This window comes from Budorcas taxicolor, chromosome 22 (assembly GCF_023091745.1).
Source record: "Budorcas taxicolor isolate Tak-1 chromosome 22, Takin1.1, whole genome shotgun sequence".
In the NCBI taxonomy this organism is placed as follows: domain Eukaryota; kingdom Metazoa; phylum Chordata; class Mammalia; order Artiodactyla; family Bovidae; genus Budorcas; species Budorcas taxicolor.
The window spans coordinates 56,460,110-56,468,557 of record NC_068931.1 but is presented as its reverse complement, the minus strand read 5'-3'; positions in this window follow the sequence as shown (position 1 = coordinate 56,468,557).

The following is an 8,448-nucleotide window of genomic DNA, read 5'->3' as shown; positions in this document are numbered from 1 at the left end:
CTTTTATATCCTTATTTGTCTGTCCCTTTCCTCCCCATTTAGAAATAATCAGATTTAAGACAAAAATCACTTTCTTTTCCTTTAATGAAATGCATTTCCAGTCTTTATATTTTTCCTTTCCTCTGAAGATGTTTTCCTTATTTAATTAAATTGATTACACATAATAGAGTTCTTAAGCTTTAAAAACCTTCCTTTGTAGTGAAAATTAAGAAGTAAGCAGTTATGAATTCTTTTCACATTGCTGCTGCTGCTGCTGCTAAGTCGCTTCAGTCATGTCAGACTCTGTGCGACCCCACAGACGGCAGCCCACCAGGCTCCCCCATCCCTGGGATTCTCTAGGCAAGAATACTGGAGTGGGTTGCCATTTCCTTCTCCAGTGGGTTGCCATTTCCTTGCTAATGCATGAAAAGTCAATTAGCACTCTATAAATCGGCAAACTTACTATTTGTGATTTCTAAAAATGTTTTATAGAAAATTTATGAATGCATCCCCATAATAGTCCTGAATATCTTTAGTTTCTCTGTAAAAGGAAGCCTATGTTCAGTAATTAATATTTCAGTATCTTTTTTACTTGACAATCATCTATATATTCAATAAATTTCTATCATTTAACTTAACTTAGCAAAACTTTAAAGTTTCAAGTTGCTCAGTTACCATTTTTAAGCAGACATACAGTTGACTGAAGAAAAAAGCAATCTAAAAGTTTTCAGTTAAATTTTATTTGGGGATCTTATTGAAGACTATAACCCAGGGGAAAACCTCTCCAATAGCTGAGAAACTGCTCCAAAGAAGTAAGGGAGGCGCCAGGATATATAAGAGATTTTGCTTGGCGGGGAAAAAGAACGGTAGTCAAACATCCCAAAATGACTGCTAATCACACAGACAGGCACCTGGAGTTCATGGTTCTAGTCTTGTCTATCTATAGGAAGTTGCGGGAAACTGGACTCACTGAAATTATCCCCCAGATATGCATCTTAACTACTGAGGGCCAGTATCCAAAGCAAATAATGCTTCTTGTTTTCCTCTATCCTGAGTTCCCCTCAAGGTGCACCATTTGGGGTGGGGGATATGAGGGGTTACAGGGGCTGATTTGACCCTTGTTAACTGCAATGGCAGGCAACATAACTTACTAGAACGGCAGGCAACATTCCCTGTGCACACCACCATAAAACAGGAAGAGTTCCCCTAAAAGCTCTTACCTCATTTATTTACTTGTTCCCAACAATTATGTTTAGATTATGCATGAAATCCTTCATGAAACATTAGACCAAGTTAGCCATCATCCCAAGCTATTCTTCTTGCTAATAAATTTCATAACAGAGATAATGTTTGATAACTTTTTAGTAAACCTAGGTTCAATAAAAGACATGTCTGTATTAATTAAACCAATAAACTTAAACTTTAATACTGTATATTAATTTAATATTGAACATCTCCCAGATCATGTAAACTTGAAATTCATTTGGGCTAGTTACTGTAACATTTATAAATATTTAATTTATGAAGACTTACTTTTAAGTGAATTAAATAGAGCTCTTTAACAAATTGATTTTGATAATACCATCTGGAGGTAGAGACATATATCTATAATGTACACACAGACAGATACAACCAGAGATCTCACAGCTTCATTTTAAAACTCAGTCAAGAAACACGTATTACAATATAAAACCTACTAGTTTATTAAAAAAAAGTGGAATAAGTTAAGTTTATCCACTCAAATGGCTAAGGATTTTTACTATTTGCAGAAAAGACTTTTGAGATTTGTATTCACAGGAGTCAGACAAGACAGTGACTGAACAATTCATCTTTGACAGAATGTGAAGGAGGCTGTGAATCAGACTGTAGGTGAGGGAGCCTTTCTAGCAAGTTTGAATTTTAAAAGGTCTCTTCTCCCTCCCCTTTAAAAATATTCTTTTTTAAAATTTTAAAATTCCTTCTTGGCTGTGCTACACTGGCTTTTCTCTAGTTGCGGCAAGCGGGGGCTACTCACTGCAGCAGCTCCTCTTGTCTCAGAGCATGGACTCCAGGCCCCAGGGTTGTGGTGCTCGGGCTTAGCATGTGGAATCTTCCTGGATCAGGGATTGAACCCACGTCCCCTGCACTGGCAGGCAGGTCCTTAACCACTGAACCACTAGGGAAGTCCCAGACCAGCAAGTTTCTTTAATAACTGAGTGTCACAAGGGCCTGCTGTACTATGGGCAGACTCGCCTCCACCACTCCCGCAAGCTTCTGGTTGCCTGAGAGAGCTGTAAACCGGCCAGGAGGAATTCTGCCCCTATCTTCAGAACTGAAAGCTCACCTATGGTATGTTCACTTTTATTCCAACAAACTCTATGAGAGCAACCCATTCAAGGAAAAGAACAGGACCGTCTCCTACCTAATCACCCAGTCCAAACCTCTCCAGTGTCTTTCAACTGAGCAAAGTCTTCCCAGCATCTTTCAACTTAGAATTCAAGGTACTTCCTTCCTGAATTACCTTAAGTTCAGGAAAACTCTACTAGTGTGGAGTCTATACACCACATAATAAAAATCAGGATCAATCATCCAAGACAGAAATTTCCAGACTAGGAAGACTTACCGTAGACTTACCGTAGACTTCTCCAGACTAGGAGAAACTTACCGTATCATCTGGGCTCATTTAGGAGATGGAGAGGGACAAGGGGCCTGGCTGGTAGCAAGTGTTTGGATCCTTGCCGAGTTTAGGCAAAGGAGAGCAGTCAGCTGTGGGACACTCCGTGGTCACCAAAACTGTTGACCGGAAGGAAAACAATGTAGAAGTTGTGAGTTGAGCTTTATCCATGGACCTTACTGGGAACTATAGCCCAGGAAACAGCATGCAAGTAACTCTGAGGGGACTGCTGCAAAGAAGTAGGGATGCCGGGAAGGAGCCTACATGAATTTTTTGCCTCAGAAATACTTGCAGTTAAACATATATCTTGGTAAAAAGATTACTGCTAATGACAAACACAAACAGAGAATCTCAAAAATTATTTTAGTGCTTTTCTATGCAAGAATCTGGCATCACTGAATTTCTTTCTTAAATATGCATTTAACTGCTTTGGGGCCATATATTCAAAACAAGAATACTTCATCCTATTCTTCATCCTGAATTCCCCTCAGTGCACACTGTGGGCAGCTGCAGTGAGTTGCAACTTAACGCTTTTTGGAACTGAGTAATGAGGGAGACTCTTTGTTCTTTTTGCTTACAGCTGCTGTGGCAAACTTCTCACTCTCCTCCTCCCATCTTGGACAGTCTCTTCCCACAGACACATTACAGATCCATCAGCGTCCTAAATGGCATACCCCGGTTTCCTTCACTAAGCCATTTAGCGTCCTTTGGGTCTCAGGTGTGGTTTCTGAGATGCTGCTTCTGTTGATTTGTAGAGACCAGGTCTGTTTCTACCTTAAATGAAAAACTAAATCATAATGCTGACCTAGAGAGTCAATAGAACACTTGGAAATCAATAATTCTGAAATTGTCTTATACTGCAAACTGGACTTCTATGATTTTTTTCTACTTTTGACTAATGGCCTGGCAATCACATCGGAGAAGAAGGAAGAACAGAAAAATGATGTTAAACAGAAGAAATTAATTCCTTGGCCAGCTGGGTTAAATACACTTACTCTCTGTTGTGATGATGAATACATTTAAGCCTTTAAGTCCATAATCCCCTTTACACTCTGTAAGGACTTTTTGGAAATAAAGGAAGGACAGAGTGTTACCAAAGGATAATGTTAGGCTGCGTGAAAGCTTCTTTGCTTTGTAAAGAAAATCTGTTAAGTTATCTTTCCCAGACAAAGTTGACCCTTTTATTCAACAAACATTAATTGTACACTTACTGTGTTTCAAGTAATATTAACATTACTTGAAATATTAATACAAAGGTTAATTGGAACATTAATGAGAAACTTTCCAACTTTTAACTTTCTGGCCCCTCTCCAACCAGTTTACAAAATTTATTGCCAATATCTGTATATGTGTGTAATCTCCTAAACCACAGGACTAAAATAAATGTTCAGATATTGAGTTCAGAAAAATTCATACTTTTATACACACACATATATATATTACACATATAATCTTGCTGTAAATTAAGATTTTTGCCTTCAGCATTCTAATACTTTCAATATTATATAAGTATATGTGCTGACCTCAGCCTTGTCTAACTCTTTGTGATCCCATGGACTGTAACCCACCAGGGTCCTTCGTTCATGGAATTTTCCAGGCAAGAATACTGGAGTGGGTTTCCATCTCCTCCTGCAGCGGATCTTCCCAACCCAGGGATCAAACCTGAGTCTCTTGCTTTGGCAGATGAATTCTTAACCACTGAGCCAACTGAGAAACCCCCAATATTATACCCTAATGCTAACCATTTTCCACAGGACTGGAAAAGGTCAGTTTTCATTCCAATCTCAAAGAAAGGCAATGCCAAAGAATGCTCAAACTAATGCACAACTGCACTCGTCTCACACGCTAGTAACGCAATGCTCAAAATTCTCCAAGCCAGGCTTCAACAATATGTGAACCATGAACTTCCAGATGTTCAACCTGGTTTTAGAAAAGGCAGAGGAACCAGAGATCAAACTGCCGACATCCACTGGATCATCAAAAAGCAAGACAGTTCAGGAAAAACATCTATTTCTGCTTTATTGACTATGCCAAAGCCTCTGACTGTGTGGACCACAACAAACTGTGGAATATTCTTCAAGAGATGGGAATATCAGACCATCTGACCTGCCTCTTGAGAAATCTATATGCAGGTCAGGAAGCAACAGTTAGAACTGGACATGGAACAGACTGGTTCCAAATAGGAAAAGAAGTACGTCAAGGCTGTATATTGTCACCCTGCTTATTTAACTTATATGCAGAGTACATCCTGAGAAACACTGGGCTGGAAGAAACACAAGCTGGAATCAAGATTGCCGGGAGAAATATCAATAACCTCAGATATGCAGGTGATACCACCCTTATGGCAGAAAGTGAAGAGGAACTAAAAGCCTCTTGATGAAAGTGAAAGAGGAGTGAAAAAGTTGGCTTACTCAACATTCAGAAAACTAAGATCATGCCATCTGGACCCATTACTTCATGGCAAATAGATGGGGAAACAGTGGAAACAGTGGCAGACTTTATATTTTGGGGCTCCAAAACCACGCCAATGGTGATTGCAGCCGTGAAATTAAAAGACGCTTGCTCCTTGAAAGAAAAGCTATGACCAACCTAGACAGCATATTAAAAAGCAGAGACATTACTTTGCCAACAAAGGTCCACCTAGTGAAGGCTATGGTTTTTCCAGCGGGCATGTATGGATATGAGAGTTGGACTGTGAAGAAAGCTGAGTGCCGAAGAATTGATGCTTTTGAACGGTGTTGAGAGTCCTTTAGACTGCAAGGAGATCCAACCAGTCCATCCTAAAGGAGATCAGTCCTGAGTGTTCATTGGAAGAACTGATGTTGAAGCTGAAACTCCAATATTTTAGCCATCTGATGTGAAGAGCTGACTCACTGGAAAAGACCCTGATGCTGGGAAAGACTGAAGGTGGGAGGAGAAGGGAACAACAGAGGATGAGATGTTTGGATGGCATCACTGACTCAATGGACATGAGTTTTGGTAAACTCTGGGAGTTGATGATGGACAGGGAGACCTGCTGTGCTGCAATCCGTGGGGTTGCAAAGAGTGGGGCACAATGGAGCAACTGAACTGAACTGAATCCTAACCATAACCCTGGAGGAATTATATAAAAATCTTGTTGCTACTGCTAAATCACTTCAGTTGTGTCTGACTCTGTGTGACCCCACAGACAGCAGCCCACCAGTCTCCCCTATCCCTGGGATTCTCCAGGCAAGAACACTGGAGCGGGTTACCATTTCCTTCTTCAATGCATGAAAGTGAAAAGTGAAAGTGAAGCCGCTCAGTCGTGTCCGACTCTTCATGACCCCATGGACTGCAGCCTACCAGGCTCCTCCGTCCATGGGATTTTCCAGGCAAGAGTACTGGAGTGGGTTGCCATTGCTTTCTCCATAAAAATCTTGAAAGACTTAAATAATAAATTTTTGCTGCAATATATAGTTATTGAAACTTAACTGAAAAGCAAAGTGAGGAAGCAAGAATTTGGCAGATTTAATTTCTATAGAAGGCAGTCTCTGCTTTCCACCAAGACTCACAAAATAGAGAATTCCCTAAAAAGTGTTTGGATGATGGGCAACTAAATTGAATGACACACGTCCATCAAGATATATGGCTGTGATATAGTGGAATGTGAGAAATAAACACCATAGCAAATAATGGAGAAAGAGATGAATTACTTCTGGGTTGGCGCGATGCTGGATAATTACATTTGATTTTATGGAGATCTACAAAAATGGGCAGGATTTAGACTAAGAAAAACTTGGAAAGGAAAACAACTTTGTCGCTGGTACTGAAATGTAAGACATGACTATATATATAATAAAGAGGAGGCTTAATTCAGAGGCCATCAAGTAGACATATGTAACGAGAAACTATGATACAAGGACTCAGTTACTTCTGCCCCACGAGGGACTCCTTCAGTCTCTGTTGAAAGACTCTCTCTTTGTTGAAAGAGCTCTCTCTTAGCTTGATGTAGTCTTTATGAGAATGGGCCTAGACCCAGTAATAGAAAAATAACTCGGGGAAAAGTCAAGTAAATTCAGGTAACAGGAAGCCTTGACTGTCCTAAGAAGCTTTTTGGACTTTATTCTATTGTTTTTTCACCACACTGCAGAGCTTGTGGGATTTTAGTTCCTTGACCAGGGATCAACCCCAGACTTCCTGCAATGGAAGACTGGAGTCTGAACCATTGGACCACCAAGGAATTCCCTGGACTTTATTCTAAAGGCAAGAAAAAGCCACTGAATTTTAAAATATTTTTATGTACTTAACTGCACTGGACCTTCGCTGTGGCACAGGAGATGCTTAATCTCCCTTGCAGTATGCAGGATCTTTTAGCTGTGGCATGTGGGATCCAGTTCCCTGACCAGGGATTGAACCCATGCCCTCTGCATTGGGAGTATGGAGTCTTACCTGCTAGACCACCAGGGAAGTCCATCATGGAAACTTTTTGACCAATACACTATGGTATTTGTATTTTTGTATTAAAAATTACCGTAGATTCAGTGGCTTAAAATGACATGCATTTATTGCCTCACAGTTTCCATGGGAATGGTGTTTAGGCACAGATGAGCTGGGTCCTCTGCTCATGATCTCACAGGACTGCTATTAAGGTGTCAGGCAGACTGCATTCTCATCTGAAGGCTTGACTAGGAAAGAATCTGATTCCAAGCCCACTCAGGCTCATTCATTTCCGTGCAGCTAGAGCCGCCCAGGTGGCACAGCGGTAAAGAATCCACCTGCCAATGCAGGAGACTCAGGAGATGTGGATTTGAGCCCTGGGTCGAGAAGCTCCCCTGGAGGAGGAAATGGAAACCCACTCCAGTATTCTTGCCTGGAGAACTCCATGGACAGAAGAGCCTGGCAGGTTGTAGTCCATGGGATTGCAAAGTCAGACACAACTGAGCGACTGAGCTCAGCACTCATATGGCTAAGAATCCTGTTCCTCAGGTCCTACAGACAGTTCCCTGCTGCCTAGACTGTCTCCCAGCATGGCAACCTACCTCTTCAAAGTCAGTAAAGAGCATCTCTCTACTGAGCACAAGAAGGGTGGGGCCACATACCTGTAGATACAGACGATATAGACAGCAACCGATGCCTAGCCTATCTATACCAGGGGAGTGGCAGCCCATCACCTTTGCCATATTCTGTTCGTTTAGAAGCAAGCCACAGGTCTCATCTGCGCCCGAAGAGAGAGGATTCTACAGAGCGTGAGTCATGAGGCAGTCACTGTAGGGTGTTTCAGCCACACACATTAATGTAGCAGCAACACATCATGTGACCTGGATGGGAAAGAAAGACAATCAAACAGGGAAGTTGTCATTGTTGTTGATGTTTTAACCAAAAATACACAGTTGTCACTGGAATTACACATGGAATCCACGGGGTAAGGGTCAGGAACTTCAACATGCTACATTTTACTGCTTATAGATATCAAAACAAAAAACTCCCGTATCATTCTGTCTTTAGAATTTAGTAGCTATTCCCCTACAGCACACCAATACTTCCTGGACTTCCTAAGTTCCAGGTTCTCCAAAAAGCAAAAAGATTTGTTCCTCCAAATTAATGATTTTCAGGAGAGAGAGAGAGATGGTCAAGTGCTGCCCAGTGGTCTAGCATTGTCCCCATTCCTACTATCATTTTTGAACTGTTTCACGCATGCTGTTCTCTTCTTCCTCATCCAGTTGTAAATCTGTGGTTTGGTGTTCCCCACAGTGCCTAGCACTTTGCCAATTCTGTCCTTTCCTTAATGGACGCATTGCCCTGAAAGTCACATCATGTTTGGGTCTTTACGTGGGCACTTACAGAACTCACTCATC